This window comes from Sycon ciliatum, chromosome 1 (genome assembly GCF_964019385.1).
Source record: "Sycon ciliatum chromosome 1, ocSycCili1.1, whole genome shotgun sequence".
NCBI lineage: Eukaryota > Metazoa > Porifera > Calcarea > Leucosolenida > Sycettidae > Sycon > Sycon ciliatum.
Genome location: NC_088643.1, coordinates 60,581,064 through 60,595,959, shown reverse-complemented (window position 1 = coordinate 60,595,959; position 14,896 = coordinate 60,581,064). Strand labels below are relative to the sequence as shown.

General features: G+C 46.7%; 27 non-coding genes across 27 annotated transcripts; all 27 read left to right on the top strand.

Annotated features, from left to right (window-relative positions):
• The first annotated feature begins 290 nt into the window (after positions 1 to 290).
• Positions 291 to 409, top strand: LOC135807419 (5S ribosomal RNA). Its single transcript, XR_010551699.1, has one exon. It is a non-coding gene; the product is annotated as a 5S ribosomal RNA (ribosomal RNA).
• Positions 410 to 814: 405 nt separating this feature from the next.
• Positions 815 to 933, top strand: LOC135807418 (5S ribosomal RNA). Its single transcript, XR_010551698.1, has one exon. It is a non-coding gene; the product is annotated as a 5S ribosomal RNA (ribosomal RNA).
• Positions 934 to 1,342: 409 nt separating this feature from the next.
• LOC135807417 (5S ribosomal RNA) lies at positions 1,343 to 1,461 on the top strand. Its single transcript, XR_010551697.1, has one exon. It is a non-coding gene; the product is annotated as a 5S ribosomal RNA (ribosomal RNA).
• Positions 1,462 to 1,870: 409 nt separating this feature from the next.
• Positions 1,871 to 1,989, top strand: LOC135807662 (5S ribosomal RNA). The gene has a single exon (XR_010551934.1). It is a non-coding gene; the product is annotated as a 5S ribosomal RNA (ribosomal RNA).
• Positions 1,990 to 2,385: 396 nt separating this feature from the next.
• Positions 2,386 to 2,504, top strand: LOC135807416 (5S ribosomal RNA). The gene has a single exon (XR_010551696.1). It is a non-coding gene; the product is annotated as a 5S ribosomal RNA (ribosomal RNA).
• A 409-nt stretch (positions 2,505 to 2,913) lies between these two features.
• On the top strand, positions 2,914 to 3,032 carry LOC135807700 (5S ribosomal RNA). The gene has a single exon (XR_010551969.1). It is a non-coding gene; the product is annotated as a 5S ribosomal RNA (ribosomal RNA).
• A 416-nt stretch (positions 3,033 to 3,448) lies between these two features.
• LOC135807364 (5S ribosomal RNA) lies at positions 3,449 to 3,567 on the top strand. Its single transcript, XR_010551646.1, has one exon. It is a non-coding gene; the product is annotated as a 5S ribosomal RNA (ribosomal RNA).
• Positions 3,568 to 3,970: 403 nt separating this feature from the next.
• LOC135807698 (5S ribosomal RNA) lies at positions 3,971 to 4,089 on the top strand. The gene has a single exon (XR_010551967.1). It is a non-coding gene; the product is annotated as a 5S ribosomal RNA (ribosomal RNA).
• Positions 4,090 to 4,497: 408 nt separating this feature from the next.
• On the top strand, positions 4,498 to 4,616 carry LOC135807327 (5S ribosomal RNA). Its single transcript, XR_010551613.1, has one exon. It is a non-coding gene; the product is annotated as a 5S ribosomal RNA (ribosomal RNA).
• A 405-nt stretch (positions 4,617 to 5,021) lies between these two features.
• Positions 5,022 to 5,140, top strand: LOC135807415 (5S ribosomal RNA). Its single transcript, XR_010551695.1, has one exon. It is a non-coding gene; the product is annotated as a 5S ribosomal RNA (ribosomal RNA).
• Positions 5,141 to 5,546: 406 nt separating this feature from the next.
• LOC135807730 (5S ribosomal RNA) lies at positions 5,547 to 5,665 on the top strand. The gene has a single exon (XR_010551997.1). It is a non-coding gene; the product is annotated as a 5S ribosomal RNA (ribosomal RNA).
• Positions 5,666 to 6,061: 396 nt separating this feature from the next.
• On the top strand, positions 6,062 to 6,180 carry LOC135807696 (5S ribosomal RNA). Its single transcript, XR_010551966.1, has one exon. It is a non-coding gene; the product is annotated as a 5S ribosomal RNA (ribosomal RNA).
• Positions 6,181 to 6,588: 408 nt separating this feature from the next.
• Positions 6,589 to 6,707, top strand: LOC135807664 (5S ribosomal RNA). The gene has a single exon (XR_010551936.1). It is a non-coding gene; the product is annotated as a 5S ribosomal RNA (ribosomal RNA).
• A 405-nt stretch (positions 6,708 to 7,112) lies between these two features.
• Positions 7,113 to 7,231, top strand: LOC135807414 (5S ribosomal RNA). Its single transcript, XR_010551694.1, has one exon. It is a non-coding gene; the product is annotated as a 5S ribosomal RNA (ribosomal RNA).
• A 410-nt stretch (positions 7,232 to 7,641) lies between these two features.
• On the top strand, positions 7,642 to 7,760 carry LOC135807691 (5S ribosomal RNA). The gene has a single exon (XR_010551961.1). It is a non-coding gene; the product is annotated as a 5S ribosomal RNA (ribosomal RNA).
• A 406-nt stretch (positions 7,761 to 8,166) lies between these two features.
• On the top strand, positions 8,167 to 8,285 carry LOC135807413 (5S ribosomal RNA). The gene has a single exon (XR_010551693.1). It is a non-coding gene; the product is annotated as a 5S ribosomal RNA (ribosomal RNA).
• A 402-nt stretch (positions 8,286 to 8,687) lies between these two features.
• LOC135807412 (5S ribosomal RNA) lies at positions 8,688 to 8,806 on the top strand. Its single transcript, XR_010551692.1, has one exon. It is a non-coding gene; the product is annotated as a 5S ribosomal RNA (ribosomal RNA).
• A 410-nt stretch (positions 8,807 to 9,216) lies between these two features.
• On the top strand, positions 9,217 to 9,335 carry LOC135807690 (5S ribosomal RNA). The gene has a single exon (XR_010551960.1). It is a non-coding gene; the product is annotated as a 5S ribosomal RNA (ribosomal RNA).
• A 713-nt stretch (positions 9,336 to 10,048) lies between these two features.
• LOC135807410 (5S ribosomal RNA) lies at positions 10,049 to 10,167 on the top strand. The gene has a single exon (XR_010551690.1). It is a non-coding gene; the product is annotated as a 5S ribosomal RNA (ribosomal RNA).
• A 708-nt stretch (positions 10,168 to 10,875) lies between these two features.
• LOC135807409 (5S ribosomal RNA) lies at positions 10,876 to 10,994 on the top strand. Its single transcript, XR_010551689.1, has one exon. It is a non-coding gene; the product is annotated as a 5S ribosomal RNA (ribosomal RNA).
• A 403-nt stretch (positions 10,995 to 11,397) lies between these two features.
• On the top strand, positions 11,398 to 11,516 carry LOC135807675 (5S ribosomal RNA). Its single transcript, XR_010551945.1, has one exon. It is a non-coding gene; the product is annotated as a 5S ribosomal RNA (ribosomal RNA).
• A 403-nt stretch (positions 11,517 to 11,919) lies between these two features.
• LOC135807408 (5S ribosomal RNA) lies at positions 11,920 to 12,038 on the top strand. The gene has a single exon (XR_010551688.1). It is a non-coding gene; the product is annotated as a 5S ribosomal RNA (ribosomal RNA).
• Positions 12,039 to 12,441: 403 nt separating this feature from the next.
• On the top strand, positions 12,442 to 12,560 carry LOC135807674 (5S ribosomal RNA). Its single transcript, XR_010551944.1, has one exon. It is a non-coding gene; the product is annotated as a 5S ribosomal RNA (ribosomal RNA).
• Positions 12,561 to 12,966: 406 nt separating this feature from the next.
• On the top strand, positions 12,967 to 13,085 carry LOC135807407 (5S ribosomal RNA). Its single transcript, XR_010551687.1, has one exon. It is a non-coding gene; the product is annotated as a 5S ribosomal RNA (ribosomal RNA).
• Positions 13,086 to 13,497: 412 nt separating this feature from the next.
• On the top strand, positions 13,498 to 13,616 carry LOC135807695 (5S ribosomal RNA). Its single transcript, XR_010551965.1, has one exon. It is a non-coding gene; the product is annotated as a 5S ribosomal RNA (ribosomal RNA).
• Positions 13,617 to 14,026: 410 nt separating this feature from the next.
• LOC135807315 (5S ribosomal RNA) lies at positions 14,027 to 14,145 on the top strand. Its single transcript, XR_010551602.1, has one exon. It is a non-coding gene; the product is annotated as a 5S ribosomal RNA (ribosomal RNA).
• A 405-nt stretch (positions 14,146 to 14,550) lies between these two features.
• Positions 14,551 to 14,669, top strand: LOC135807406 (5S ribosomal RNA). The gene has a single exon (XR_010551686.1). It is a non-coding gene; the product is annotated as a 5S ribosomal RNA (ribosomal RNA).
• Positions 14,670 to 14,896: the final 227 nt, after the last annotated feature.

Below are 14,896 nucleotides of genomic sequence, written 5' to 3'. Positions count from 1 at the left end.
TCGTCGCACAGAAAACAGGACAGTGCTGCGTAGATCTACGTTCTTTTTGATTATTCAGCGGCTTCAGTCTATCTTCAAAGGTGTTTTTTTCTTTCTTCCCCGAACCCCTGACCCAGCATGCAATTGCGTATTTGCAGCCGCACGCAGGCAGACGCCCTAGATCCCTGATGGCAGCTATGGACTGTACCTGTGCGCCCAGCATGTATTTGTGTGTGTGTGTGTGTTATTGTGCGTGCGTGCGCGACACTGGGTGTTTTCAGTATAAGGGAAGTCGGCGAAAGGAAAAGAATGTCTACGGCCATACCACGTTGAAAATACCGGTTCTCGTCCGATCACCGAAGTCAAGCAACGTCGGGCGAGGTTAGTACTTGGATGGGTGACCGCCTGGGAATACCTCGTGCTGTAGACTTTTTTCTTTTCTTTTCTTTTCTTTTCTTTCCTTTTCATTTCATTTCTTTTCTTCTTCTTCTTCTTTTCTTCTCTTTCTTTGTCTTCCTTGCTGCAAGGCTCAGTTCTCCTTCAGTGTTCGTCGCACAGAAAACAGGACAGTGCTGCGTAGATCTACGTTCTTTTTGATTATTCAGCGGCTTCAGTCTATCTTCAAAGGTGTTTTTTTCTTTCTTCCCCGAACCCCTGACCCAGCATGCAATTGCGTATTTGCAGCCGCACGCAGGCAGACGCCCTAGATCCCTGATGGCAGCTATGGACTGTACCTGTGCGCCCAGCATGTATTTGTGTGTGTGTGTGTTATTGTGCGTGCGTGCGCGACACTGGGTGTTTTCAGTATAAGGGGAGTCGGCGAAAGGAAAAGAATGTCTACGGCCATACCACGTTGAAAATACCGGTTCTCGTCCGATCACCGAAGTCAAGCAACGTCGGGCGAGGTTAGTACTTGGATGGGTGACCGCCTGGGAATACCTCGTGCTGTAGACTTTTTTCTTTTCTTTTCTTTTCTTTTCTTTCCTTTTCATTTCATTTCTTTTCTTCTTCTTCTTCTTTTCTTCTCTTTCTTTGTCTTCCTTGCTGCAAGGCTCAGTTCTTCTTCAGTGTTCGTCGCACAGAAAACAGGACAGTGCTGCGTAGATCTACGTTCTTTTTGATTATTCAGCGGCTTCAGTCTATCTTCAAAGGTGTTTTTTTCTTTCTTCCCCGAACCCCTGACCCAGCATGCAATTGCGTATTTGCAGCCGCACGCAGGCAGACGCCCTAGATCCCTGATGGCAGCTATGGACTGTACCTGTGCGCCCAGCATGTATTTGTGTGTGTGTGTGTGTGTTATTGTGCGTGCGTGCGCGACACTGGGTGTTTTCAGTATAAGGGGAGTCGGCGAAAGGAAAAGAATGTCTACGGCCATACCACGTTGAAAATACCGGTTCTCGTCCGATCACCGAAGTCAAGCAACGTCGGGCGAGGTTAGTACTTGGATGGGTGACCGCCTGGGAATACCTCGTGCTGTAGACTTTTTTCTTTTCTTTTCTTTTCTTTTCTTTCCTTTTCATTTCATTTCTTTTCTTCTTCTTCTTCTTTTCTTCTCTTTCTTTGTCTTCCTTGCTGCAAGGCTCAGTTCTTCTTCAGTGTTCGTCGCACAGAAAACAGGACAGTGCTGCGTAGATCTACGTTCTTTTTGATTATTCAGCGGCTTCAGTCTATCTTCAAAGGTGTTTTTTTCTTTCTTCCCCGAACCCCTGACCCAGCATGCAATTGCGTATTTGCAGCCGCACGCAGGCAGACGCCCTAGATCCCTGATGGCAGCTATGGACTGTACCTGTGCGCCCAGCATGTATTTGTGTGTGTGTGTGTGTGTTATTGTGCGTGCGTGCGCGACACTGGGTGTTTTCAGTATAAGGGGAGTCGGCGAAAGGAAAAGAATGTCTACGGCCATACCACGTTGAAAATACCGGTTCTCGTCCGATCACCGAAGTCAAGCAACGTCGGGCGAGGCTAGTACTTGGATGGGTGACCGCCTGGGAATACCTCGTGCTGTAGACTTTTTTCTTTTCTTTTCTTTTCTTTCCTTTTCATTTCATTTCTTTTCTTCTTCTTCTTCTTTTCTTCTCTTTCTTTGTCTTCCTTGCTGCAAGGCTCAGTTCTTCTTCAGTGTTCGTCGCACAGAAAACAGGACAGTGCTGCGTAGATCTACGTTCTTTTTGATTATTCAGCGGCTTCAGTCTATCTTCAAAGGTGTTTTTTTCTTTCTTCCCCGAACCCCTGACCCAGCATGCAATTGCGTATTTGCAGCCGCACGCAGGCAGACGCCCTAGATCCCTGATGGCAGCTATGGACTGTACCTGTGCGCCCAGCATGTATTTGTGTGTGTGTGTGTTATTGTGCGTGCGCGACACTGGGTGTTTTCAGTATAAGGGGAGTCGGCGAAAGGAAAAGAATGTCTACGGCCATACCACGTTGAAAATACCGGTTCTCGTCCGATCACCGAAGTCAAGCAACGTCGGGCGAGGTTAGTACTTGGATGGGTGACCGCCTGGGAATACCTCGTGCTGTAGACTTTTTCCTTTTCTTTTCTTTTCTTTTCCTTCCTTTTCATTTCATTTCTTCTCTTCTTCTTCTTCTTTTCTTCTCTTTCTTTGTCTTCCTTGCTGCAAGGCTCAGTTCTTCTTCAGTGTTCGTCGCACAGAAAACAGGACAGTGCTGCGTAGATCTACGTTCTTTTTGATTATTCAGCGGCTTCAGTCTATCTTCAAAGGTGTTTTTTTCTTTCTTCCCCGAACCCCTGACCCAGCATGCAATTGCGTATTTGCAGCCGCACGCAGGCAGACGCCCTAGATCCCTGATGGCAGCTATGGACTGTACCTGTGCGCCCAGCATGTATTTGTGTGTGTGTGTGTGTGTTATTGTGCGTGCGTGCGCGACACTGGGTGTTTTCAGTATAAGGGGAGTCGGCGAAAGGAAAAGAATGTCTACGGCCATACCATGTTGAAAATACCGGTTCTCGTCTGATCACCGAAGTCAAGCAACGTCGGGCGAGGTTAGTACTTGGATGGGTGACCGCCTGGGAATACCTCGTGCTGTAGACTTTTTTCTTTTCTTTTCTTTTCTTTTCTTTTCTTTCCTTTTCATTTCATTTCTTTTCTTCTTCTTCTTCTTTTCTTCTCTTTCTTTGTCTTCCTTGCTGCAAGGCTCAGTTCTTCTTCAGTGTTCGTCGCACAGAAAACAGGACAGTGCTGCGTAGATCTACGTTCTTTTTGATTATTCAGCGGCTTCAGTCTATCTTCAAAGGTGTTTTTTTCTTTCTTCCCCGAACCCCTGACCCAGCATGCAATTGCGTATTTGCAGCCGCGCGCAGGCAGACGCCCTAGATCCCTGATGGCAGCTATGGACTGTACCTGTGCGCCCAGCATGTATTTGTGTGTGTGTGTGTGTGTGTTATTGTGCGTGCGTGCGCGACACTGGGTGTTTTCAGTATAAGGGGAGTCGGCGAAAGGAAAAGAATGTCTACGGCCATACCACGTTGAAAATACCGGTTCTCATCCGATCACCGAAGTCAAGCAACGTCGGGCGAGGTTAGTACTTAGATGGGTGACCGCCTGGGAATACCTCGTGCTGTAGACTTTTTTCTTTTCTTTTCTTTTCTTTTCTTTCCTTTTCATTTCATTTCTTTTCTTCTTCTTCTTCTTTTCTTCTCTTTCTTTGTCTTCCTTGCTGCAAGGCTCAGTTCTTCTTCAGTGTTCGTCGCACAGAAAACAGGACAGTGCTGCGTAGATCTACGTTCTTTTTGATTATTCAGCGGCTTCAGTCTATCTTCAAAGGTGTTTTTTTCTTTCTTCCCCGAACCCCTGACCCAGCATGCAATTGCGTATTTGCAGCCGCACGCAGGCAGACGCCCTAGATCCCTGATGGCAGCTATGGACTGTACCTGTGCGCCCAGCATGTATTTGTGTGTGTGTGTTATTGTGCGTGCGTGCGCGACACTGGGTGTTTTCAGTATAAGGGGAGTCGGCGAAAGGAAAAGAATGTCTACGGCCATACCATGTTGAAAATACCGGTTCTCGTCTGATCACCGAAGTCAAGCAACGTCGGGCGAGGTTAGTACTTGGATGGGTGACCGCCTGGGAATACCTCGTGCTGTAGACTTTTTTCTTTTCTTTTCTTTTCTTTTCTTTTCTTTCCTTTTCATTTCATTTCTTTTCTTCTTCTTCTTCTTTTCTTCTCTTTCTTTTTCTTCCTTGCTGCAAGGCTCAGTTCTTCTTCAGTGTTCGTCGCACAGAAAACAGGACAGTGCTGCGTAGATCTACGTTCTTTTTGATTATTCAGCGGCTTCAGTCTATCTTCAAAGGTGTTTTTTTCTTTCTTCCCCGAACCCCTGACCCAGCATGCAATTGCGTATTTGCAGCCGCGCGCAGGCAGACGCCCTAGATCCCTGATGGCAGCTATGGACTGTACCTGTGCGCCCAGCATGTATTTGTGTGTGTGTGTTATTGTGCGTGCGTGCGCGACACTGGGTGTTTTCAGTATAAGGGGAGTCGGCGAAAGGAAAAGAATGTCTACGGCCATACCACGTTGAAAATACCGGTTCTCATCCGATCACCGAAGTCAAGCAACGTCGGGCGAGGTTAGTACTTGGATGGGTGACCGCCTGGGAATACCTCGTGCTGTAGACTTTTTTCTTTTCTTTTCTTTTCTTTTCTTTCCTTTTCATTTCATTTCTTTTCTTCTTCTTCTTCTTTTCTTCTATTTCTTTGTCTTCCTTGCTGCAAGGCTCAGTTCTTCTTCAGTGTTCGTCGCACAGAAAACAGGACAGTGCTGCGTAGATCTACGTTCTTTTTGATTATTCAGCGGCTTCAGTCTATCTTCAAAGGTGTTTTTTTCTTTCTTCCCCGAACCCCTGACCCAGCATGCAATTGCGTATTTGCAGCCGCACGCAGGCAGACGCCCTAGATCCCTGATGGCAGCTATGGACTGTACCTGTGCGCCCAGCATGTATTTGTGTGTGTGTGTGTTATTGTGCGTGCGTGCGCGACACTGGGTGTTTTCAGTATAAGGGGAGTCGGCGAAAGGAAAAGAATGTCTACGGCCATACCACGTTGAAAATACCGGTTCTCGTCCGATCACCGAAGTCAAGCAACGTCGGGCGAGGTTAGTACTTGGATGGGTGACCGCCTGGGAATACCTCGTGCTGTAGACTTTTTTCTTTTCTTTTCTTTTCTTTTCTTTCCTTTTCATTTCATTTCTTTTCTTCTTCTTCTTCTTCTTTTCTTCTCTTTCTTTGTCTTCCTTGCTGCAAGGCTCAGTTCTTCTTCAGTGTTCGTCGCACAGAAAACAGGACAGTGCTGCGTAGATCTACGTTCTTTTTGATTATTCAGCGGCTTCAGTCTATCTTCAAAGGTGTTTTTTTCTTTCTTCCCCGAACCCCTGACCCAGCATGCAATTGCGTATTTGCAGCCGCGCGCAGGCAGACGCCCTAGATCCCTGATGGCAGCTATGGACTGTACCTGTGCGCCCAGCATGTATTTGTGTGTGTGTGTTATTGTGCGTGCGTGCGCGACACTGGGTGTTTTCAGTATAAGGGGAGTCGGCGAAAGGAAAAGAATGTCTACGGCCATACCACGTTGAAAATACCGGTTCTCATCCGATCACCGAAGTCAAGCAACGTCGGGCGAGGTTAGTACTTAGATGGGTGACCGCCTGGGAATACCTCGTGCTGTATTCTTTTCTTTTCTTTTCTTTTCTTTCCTTTTCATTTCATTTCTTTTCTTCTTCTTCTTCTTTTCTTCTCTTTCTTTGTCTTCCTTGCTGCAAGGCTCAGTTCTTCTTCAGTGTTCGTCGCACAGAAAACAGGACAGTGCTGCGTAGATCTACGTTCTTTTTGATTATTCAGCGGCTTCAGTCTATCTTCAAAGGTGTTTTTTTCTTTCTTCCCCGAACCCCTGACCCAGCATGCAATTGCGTATTTGCAGCCGCACGCAGGCAGACGCCCTAGATCCCTGATGGCAGCTATGGACTGTACCTGTGCGCCCAGCATGTATTTGTGTGTGTGTGTTATTGTGCGTGCGTGCGCGACACTGGGTGTTTTCAGTATAAGGGGAGTCGGCGAAAGGAAAAGAATGTCTACGGCCATACCATGTTGAAAATACCGGTTCTCGTCTGATCACCGAAGTCAAGCAACGTCGGGCGAGGTTAGTACTTGGATGGGTGACCGCCTGGGAATACCTCGTGCTGTAGACTTTTTTCTTTTCTTTTCTTTTCTTTTCTTTTCTTTCCTTTTCATTTCATTTCTTTTCTTCTTCTTCTTCTTTTCTTCTCTTTCTTTTTCTTCCTTGCTGCAAGGCTCAGTTCTTCTTCAGTGTTCGTCGCACAGAAAACAGGACAGTGCTGCGTAGATCTACGTTCTTTTTGATTATTCAGCGGCTTCAGTCTATCTTCAAAGGTGTTTTTTTCTTTCTTCCCCGAACCCCTGACCCAGCATGCAATTGCGTATTTGCAGCCGCGCGCAGGCAGACGCCCTAGATCCCTGATGGCAGCTATGGACTGTACCTGTGCGCCCAGCATGTATTTGTGTGTGTGTGTTATTGTGCGTGCGTGCGCGACACTGGGTGTTTTCAGTATAAGGGGAGTCGGCGAAAGGAAAAGAATGTCTACGGCCATACCACGTTGAAAATACCGGTTCTCATCCGATCACCGAAGTCAAGCAACGTCGGGCGAGGTTAGTACTTGGATGGGTGACCGCCAGGGAATACCTCGTGCTGTAGACTTTTTTCTTTTCTTTTCTTTTCTTTTCTTTCCTTTTCATTTCATTTCTTTTCTTCTTCTTCTTCTTTTCTTCTATTTCTTTGTCTTCCTTGCTGCAAGGCTCAGTTCTTCTTCAGTGTTCGTCGCACAGAAAACAGGACAGTGCTGCGTAGATCTACGTTCTTTTTGATTATTCAGCGGCTTCAGTCTATCTTCAAAGGTGTTTTTTTCTTTCTTCCCCGAACCCCTGACCCAGCATGCAATTGCGTATTTGCAGCCGCACGCAGGCAGACGCCCTAGATCCCTGATGGCAGCTATGGACTGTACCTGTGCGCCCAGCATGTATTTGTGTGTGTGTGTGTTATTGTGCGTGCGTGCGCGACACTGGGTGTTTTCAGTATAAGGGGAGTCGGCGAAAGGAAAAGAATGTCTACGGCCATACCACGTTGAAAATACCGGTTCTCGTCCGATCACCGAAGTCAAGCAACGTCGGGCGAGGTTAGTACTTGGATGGGTGACCGCCTGGGAATACCTCGTGCTGTAGACTTTTTTCTTTTCTTTTCTTTTCTTTTCTTTCCTTTTCATTTCATTTCTTTTCTTCTTCTTCTTCTTCTTTTCTTCTCTTTCTTTGTCTTCCTTGCTGCAAGGCTCAGTTCTTCTTCAGTGTTCGTCGCACAGAAAACAGGACAGTGCTGCGTAGATCTACGTTCTTTTTGATTATTCAGCGGCTTCAGTCTATCTTCAAAGGTGTTTTTTTCTTTCTTCCCCGAACCCCTGACCCAGCATGCAATTGCGTATTTGCAGCCGCACGCAGGCAGACGCCCTAGATCCCTGATGGCAGCTATGGACTGTACCTGTGCGCCCAGCATGTATTTGTGTGTGTGTGTGTGTTATTGTGCGTGCGTGCGCGACACTGGGTGTTTTCAGTATAAGGGGAGTCGGCGAAAGGAAAAGAATGTCTACGGCCATACCACGTTGAAAATACCGGTTCTCGTCCGATCACCGAAGTCAAGTAACGTCGGGCGAGGTTAGTACTTGGATGGGTGACCGCCTGGGAATACCTCGTGCTGTAGACTTTTTTCTTTTCTTTTCTTTTCTTTTCTTTCCTTTTCATTTCATTTCTTTTCTTCTTCTTCTTCTTCTTTTCTTCTCTTTCTTTGTCTTCCTTGCTGCAAGGCTCAGTTCTTCTTCAGTGTTCGTCGCACAGAAAACAGGACAGTGCTGCGTAGATCTACGTTCTTTTTGATTATTCAGCGGCTTCAGTCTATCTTCAAAGGTGTTTTTTTCTTTCTTCCCCGAACCCCTGACCCAGCATGCAATTGCGTATTTGCAGCCGCACGCAGGCAGACGCCCTAGATCCCTGATGGCAGCTATGGACTGTACCTGTGCGCCCAGCATGTATTTGTGTGTGTGTGTTATTGTGCGTGCGTGCGCGACACTGGGTGTTTTCAGTATAAGGGGAGTCGGCGAAAGGAAAAGAATGTCTACGGCCATACCACGTTGAAAATACCGGTTCTCGTCCGATCACCGAAGTCAAGCAACGTCGGGCGAGGTTAGTACTTGGATGGGTGACCGCCTGGGAATACCTCGTGCTGTAGACTTTTTTCTTTTCTTTTCTTTTCTTTTCTTTCCTTTTCATTTCATTTCTTTTCTTCTTCTTCTTTTCTTCTCTTTCTTTGTCTTCCTTGCTGCAAGGCTCAGTTCTTCTTCAGTGTTCGTCGCACAGAAAACAGGACAGTGCTGCGTAGATCTACGTTCTTTTTGATTATTCAACGGCTTCAGTCTATCTTCAAAGGTGTTTTTTTCTTTCTTCCCCGAACCCCTGACCCAGCATGCAATTGCGTATTTGCAGCCGCACGCAGGCAGACGCCCTAGATCCCTGATGGCAGCTATGGACTGTACCTGTGCGCCCAGCATGTATTTGTGTGTGTGTGTGTTACTGTGCGTGCGTGCACGACACTGGGTGTTTTCAGTATAAGGGGAGTCGGCGAAAGGAAAAGAATGTCTACGGCCATACCACGTTGAAAATACCGGTTCTCGTCCGATCACCGAAGTCAAGCAACGTCGGGCGAGGTTAGTACTTGGATGGGTGACCGCCTGGGAATACCTCGTGCTGTAGACTTTTTTCTTTTCTTTTCTTTTCTTTTCTTTCCTTTTCATTTCATTTCTTTTCTTCTTCTTCTTCTTCTTTTCTTCTCTTTCTTTGTCTTCCTTGCTGCAAGGCTCAGTTCTTCTTCAGTGTTCGTCGCACAGAAAACAGGACAGTGCTGCGTAGATCTACGTTCTTTTTGATTATTCAGCGGCTTCAGTCTATCTTCAAAGGTGTTTTTTTCTTTCTTCCCCGAACCCCTGACCCAGCATGCAATTGCGTATTTGCAGCCGCACGCAGGCAGACGCCCTAGATCCCTGATGGCAGCTATGGACTGTACCTGTGCGCCCAGCATGTATTTGTGTGTGTGTGTGTGTTATTGTGCGTGCGTGCGCGACACTGGGTGTTTTCAGTATAAGGGGAGTCGGCGAAAGGAAAAGAATGTCTACGGCCATACCACGTTGAAAATACCGGTTCTCGTCCGATCACCGAAGTCAAGTAACGTCGGGCGAGGTTAGTACTTGGATGGGTGACCGCCTGGGAATACCTCGTGCTGTAGACTTTTTTCTTTTCTTTTCTTTTCTTTTCTTTCCTTTTCATTTCATTTCTTTTCTTCTTCTTCTTCTTCTTCTTTTCTTCTCTTTCTTTGTCTTCCTTGCTGCAAGGCTCAGTTCTTCTTCAGTGTTCGTCGCACAGAAAACAGGACAGTGCTGCGTAGATCTACGTTCTTTTTGATTATTCAGCGGCTGCAGTCTATCTTCAAAGGTGTTTTTTTCTTTCTTCCCCGAACCCCTGACCCAGCATGCAATTGCGTATTTGCAGCCGCACGCAGGCAGACGCCCTAGATCCCTGATGGCAGCTATGGACTGTACCTGTGCGCCCAGCATGTATTTGTGTGTGTGTGTTATTGTTTCATTTCTTTTCTTCTTCTTCTTCTTTTCTTCTCTTTCTTTGTCTTCCTTGCTGCAAGGCTCAGTTCTTCTTCAGTGTTCGTCGCACAGAAAACAGGACAGTAGATCTACGTTCTTTTTGATTATTCAGCGGCTTCAGTCTATCTTCAAAGGTGTTTTTTTCTTTCTTCCCCGAACCCCTGACCCAGCATGCAATTGCGTATTTGCAGCCGCACGCAGGCAGACGCCCTAGATCCCTGATGGCAGCTATGGACTGTACCTGTGCGCCCAGCATGTATTTGTGTGTGTGTGTGTGTGTTATTGTGCGTGCGTGCGCGACACTGGGTGTTTTCAGTATAAGGGGAGTCGGCGAAAGGAAAAGAATGTCTACGGCCATACCACGTTGAAAATACCGGTTCTCGTCCGATCACCGAAGTCAAGCAACGTCGGGCGAGGTTAGTACTTGGATGGGTGACCGCCTGGGAATACCTCGTGCTGTAGACTTTTTTCTTTTCTTTTCTTTTCTTTTCTTTCCTTTTCATTTCATTTCTTTTCTTCTTCTTCTTCTTCTTTTCTTCTCTTTCTTTGTCTTCCTTGCTGCAAGGCTCAGTTCTTCTTCAGTGTTCGTCGCACAGAAAACAGGACAGTGCTGCGTAGATCTACGTTCTTTTTGATTATTCAGCGGCTTCAGTCTATCTTCAAAGGTGTTTTTTTCTTTCTTCCCCGAACCCCTGACCCAGCATGCAATTGCGTATTTGCAGCCGCACGCAGGCAGACGCCCTAGATCCCTGATGGCAGCTATGGACTGTACCTGTGCGCCCAGCATGTATTTGTGTGTGTGTGTGTTATTGTTTCATTTCTTTTCTTCTTCTTCTTCTTTTCTTCTCTTTCTTTGTCTTCCTTGCTGCAAGGCTCAGTTCTTCTTCAGTGTTCGTCGCACAGAAAACAGGACAGTAGATCTACGTTCTTTTTGATTATTCAGCGGCTTCAGTCTATCTTCAAAGGTGTTTTTTTCTTTCTTCCCCGAACCCCTGACCCAGCATGCAATTGCGTATTTGCAGCCGCACGCAGGCAGACGCCCTAGATCCCTGATGGCAGCTATGGACTGTACCTGTGCTCCCAGCATGTATTTGTGTGTGTGGTGGTTATTGTGCGTGCGTGCGCGACACTGGGTGCTTTCAGTATAAGGGGAGTCGGCGAAAGGAAAAGAATGTCTACGGCCATACCACGTTGAAAATACCGGTTCTCGTCCGATCACCGAAGTCAAGCAACGTCGGGCGAGGTTAGTACTTGGATGGGTGACCGCCTGGGAATACCTCGTGCTGTAGACTTTTTTCTTTTCTTTTCTTTTATTTTCTTTCCTTTTCATTTCATTTCTTTTCTTCTTCTTCTTCTTTTCTTCTCTTTCTTTGTCTTCCTTGCTGCAAGGCTCAGTTCTTCTTCAGTGTTCGTCGCACAGAAAACAGGACAGTGCTGCGTAGATCTACGTTCTTTTTGATTATTCAGCGGCTTCAGTCTATCTTCAAAGGTGTTTTTTTCTTTCTTCCCCGAACCCCTGACCCAGCATGCAATTGCGTATTTGCAGCCGCACGCAGGCAGACGCCCTAGATCCCTGATGGCAGCTATGGACTGTACCTGTGCGCCCAGCATGTATTTGTGTGTGTGTGTTATTGTGCGTGCGTGCGCGACACTGGGTGTTTTCAGTATAAGGGGAGTCGGCGAAAGGAAAAGAATGTTTACGGCCATACCACGTTGAAAATACCGGTTCTCGTCCGATCACCGAAGTCAAGCAACGTCGGGCGAGGTTAGTACTTGGATGGGTGACCGCCTGGGAATACCTCGTGCTGTAGACTTTTTTCTTTTCTTTTCTTTTCTTTTCTTTCCTTTTCATTTCATTTCTTTTCTTCTTCTTCTTCTTTTCTTCTCTTTCTTTGTCTTCCTTGCTGCAAGGCTCAGTTCTTCTTCAGTGTTCGTCGCACAGAAAACAGGACAGTGCTGCGTAGATCTACGTTCTTTTTGATTATTCAGCGGCTTCAGTCTATCTTCAAAGGTGTTTTTTTCTTTCTTCCCCGAACCCCTGACCCAGCATGCAATTGCGTATTTGCAGCCGCACGCAGGCAGACGCCCTAGATCCCTGATGGCAGCTATGGACTGTACCTGTGCGCCCAGCATGTATTTGTGTGTGTGTGTTATTGCGCGTGCTTGCGCGACACTGGGTGTTTTCAGTATAAGGGGAGTCGGCGAAAGGAAAAGAATGTCTACGGCCATACCACGTTGAAAATACCGGTTCTCGTCCGATCACCGAAGTCAAGCAACGTCGGGCGAGGTTAGTACTTGGATGGGTGACCGCCTGGGAATACCTCGTGCTGTAGACTTTTTTCTTTTCTTTTCTTTTCTTTTCTTTCCTTTTCATTTCATTTCTTTTCTTCTTCTTCTTCTTTTCTTCTCTTTCTTTGTCTTCCTTGCTGCAAGGCTCAGTTCTTCTTCAGTGTTCGTCGCACAGAAAACAGGACAGTGCTGCGTAGATCTACGTTCTTTTTGATTATTCAGCGGCTTCAGTCTATCTTCAAAGGTGTTTTTTTCTTTCTTCCCCGAACCCCTGACCCAGCATGCAATTGCGTATTTGCAGCCGCACGCAGGCAGACGCCCTAGATCCCTGATGGCAGCTATGGACTGTACCTGTGCGCCCAGCATGTATTTGTGTGTGTGTGTTATTGTGCGTGCGTGCGCGACACTGGGTGTTTTCAGTATAAGGGGAGTCGGCGAAAGGAAAAGAATGTTTACGGCCATACCACGTTGAAAATACCGGTTCTCGTCCGATCACCGAAGTCAAGCAACGTCGGGCGAGGTTAGTACTTGGATGGGTGACCGCCTGGGAATACCTCGTGCTGTAGACTTTTTTCTTTTCTTTTCTTTTCTTTTCTTTCCTTTTCATTTCATTTCTTTTCTTCTTCTTCTTCTTCTTTTCTTCTCTTTCTTTGTCTTCCTTGCTGCAAGGCTCAGTTCTTCTTCAGTGTTCGTCGCACAGAAAACAGGACAGTGCTGCGTAGATCTACGTTCTTTTTGATTATTCAGCGGCTTCAGTCTATCTTCAAAGGTGTTTTTTTCTTTCTTCCCCGAACCCCTGACCCAGCATGCAATTGCGTATTTGCAGCCGCACGCAGGCAGACGCCCTAGATCCCTGATGGCAGCTATGGACTGTACCTGTGCGCCCAGCATGTATTTGTGTGTGTGTGTTATTGCGCGTGCTTGCGCGACACTGGGTGTTTTCAGTATAAGGGGAGTCGGCGAAAGGAAAAGAATGTCTACGGCCATACCACGTTGAAAATACCGGTTCTCGTCCGATCACCGAAGTCAAGCAACGTCGGGCGAGGTTAGTACTTGGATGGGTGACCGCCTGGGAATACCTCGTGCTGTAGACTTTTTTCTTTTCTTTTCTTTTCTTTTCTTTCCTTTTCATTTCATTTCTTTTCTTCTTCTTCTTCTTCTTTTCTTCTCTTTCTTTGTCTTCCTTGCTGCAAGGCTCAGTTCTTCTTCAGTGTTCGTCGCACAGAAAACAGGACAGTGCTGCGTAGATCTACGTTCTTTTTGATTATTCAGCGGCTTCAGTCTATCTTCAAAGGTGTTTTTTTCTTTCTTCCCCGAACCCCTGACCCAGCATGCAATTGCGTATTTGCAGCCGCACGCAGGCAGACGCCCTAGATCCCTGATGGCAGCTATGGACTGTACCTGTGCGCCCAGCATGTATTTGTGTGTGTGTGTGTGTGTTATTGTGCGTGCGTGCGCGACACTGGGTGTTTTCAGTATAAGGGGAGTCGGCGAAAGGAAAAGAATGTCTACGGCCATACCATGTTGAAAATACCGGTTCTCGTCTGATCACCGAAGTCAAGCAACGTCGGGCGAGGTTAGTACTTGGATGGGTGACCGCCTGGGAATACCTCGTGCTGTAGACTTTTTTCTTTTCTTTTCTTTTCATTTCTTTTCTTTCCTTTTCATTTCATTTCTTTTCTTCTTCTTCTTCTTTTCTTCTCTTTCTTTGTCTTCCTTGCTGCAAGGCTCAGTTCTTCTTCAGTGTTCGTCGCACAGAAAACAGGACAGTGCTGCGTAGATCTACGTTCTTTTTGATTATTCAGCGGCTTCAGTCTATCTTCAAAGGTGTTTTTTTCTTTCTTCCCCGAACCCCTGACCCAGCATGCAATTGCGTATTTGCAGCCGCGCGCAGGCAGACGCCCTAGATCCCTGATGGCAGCTATGGACTGTACCTGTGCGCCCAGCATGTATTTGTGTGTGTGTGTGTTATTGTGCGTGCGTGCGCGACACTGGGTGTTTTCAGTATAAGGGGAGTCGGCGAAAGGAAAAGAATGTCTACGGCCATACCACGTTGAAAATACCGGTTCTCATCCGATCACCGAAGTCAAGCAACGTCGGGCGAGGTTAGTACTTGGATGGGTGACCGCCTGGGAATACCTCGTGCTGTAGACTTTTTTCTTTTCTTTTCTTTTCTTTTCTTTCCTTTTCATTTCATTTCTTTTCTTCTTCTTCTTCTTTTCTTCTCTTTCTTTGTCTTCCTTACTGCAAGGCTCAGTTCTTCTTCAGTGTTCGTCGCACAGAAAACAGGACAGTGCTGCGTAGATCTACGTTCTTTTTGATTATTCAGCGGCTTCAGTCTATCTTCAAAGGTGTTTTTTTCTTTCTTCCCCGAACCCCTGACCCAGCATGCAATTGCGTATTTGCAGCCGCACGCAGGCAGACGCCCTAGATCCCTGATGGCAGCTATGGACTGTACCTGTGCGCCCAGCATGTATTTGTGTGTGTGTGTGTTATTGTGCGTGCGTGCGCGACACTGGGTGTTTTCAGTATAAGGGGAGTCGGCGAAAGGAAAAGAATGTCTACGGCCATACCACGTTGAAAATACCGGTTCTCGTCCGATCACCGAAGTCAAGCAACGTCGGGCGAGGTTAGTACTTGGATGGGTGACCGCCTGGGAATACCTCGTGCTGTAGACTTTTTTCTTTTCTTTTCTTTTCTTTTCTTTCCTTTTCATTTCATTTCTTTTCTTCTTCTTCTTCTTCTTTTCTTCTCTTTCTTTGTCTTCCTTGCTGCAAGGCTCAGTTCTTCTTCAGTGTTCGTCGCACAGAAAACAGGACAGTGCTGCGTAGATCTACGTTCTTTTTGATTATTCAGCGGCTTCAGTCTATCTTCAAAGGTGTTTTTTTCTTTCTTCCCCGAACCC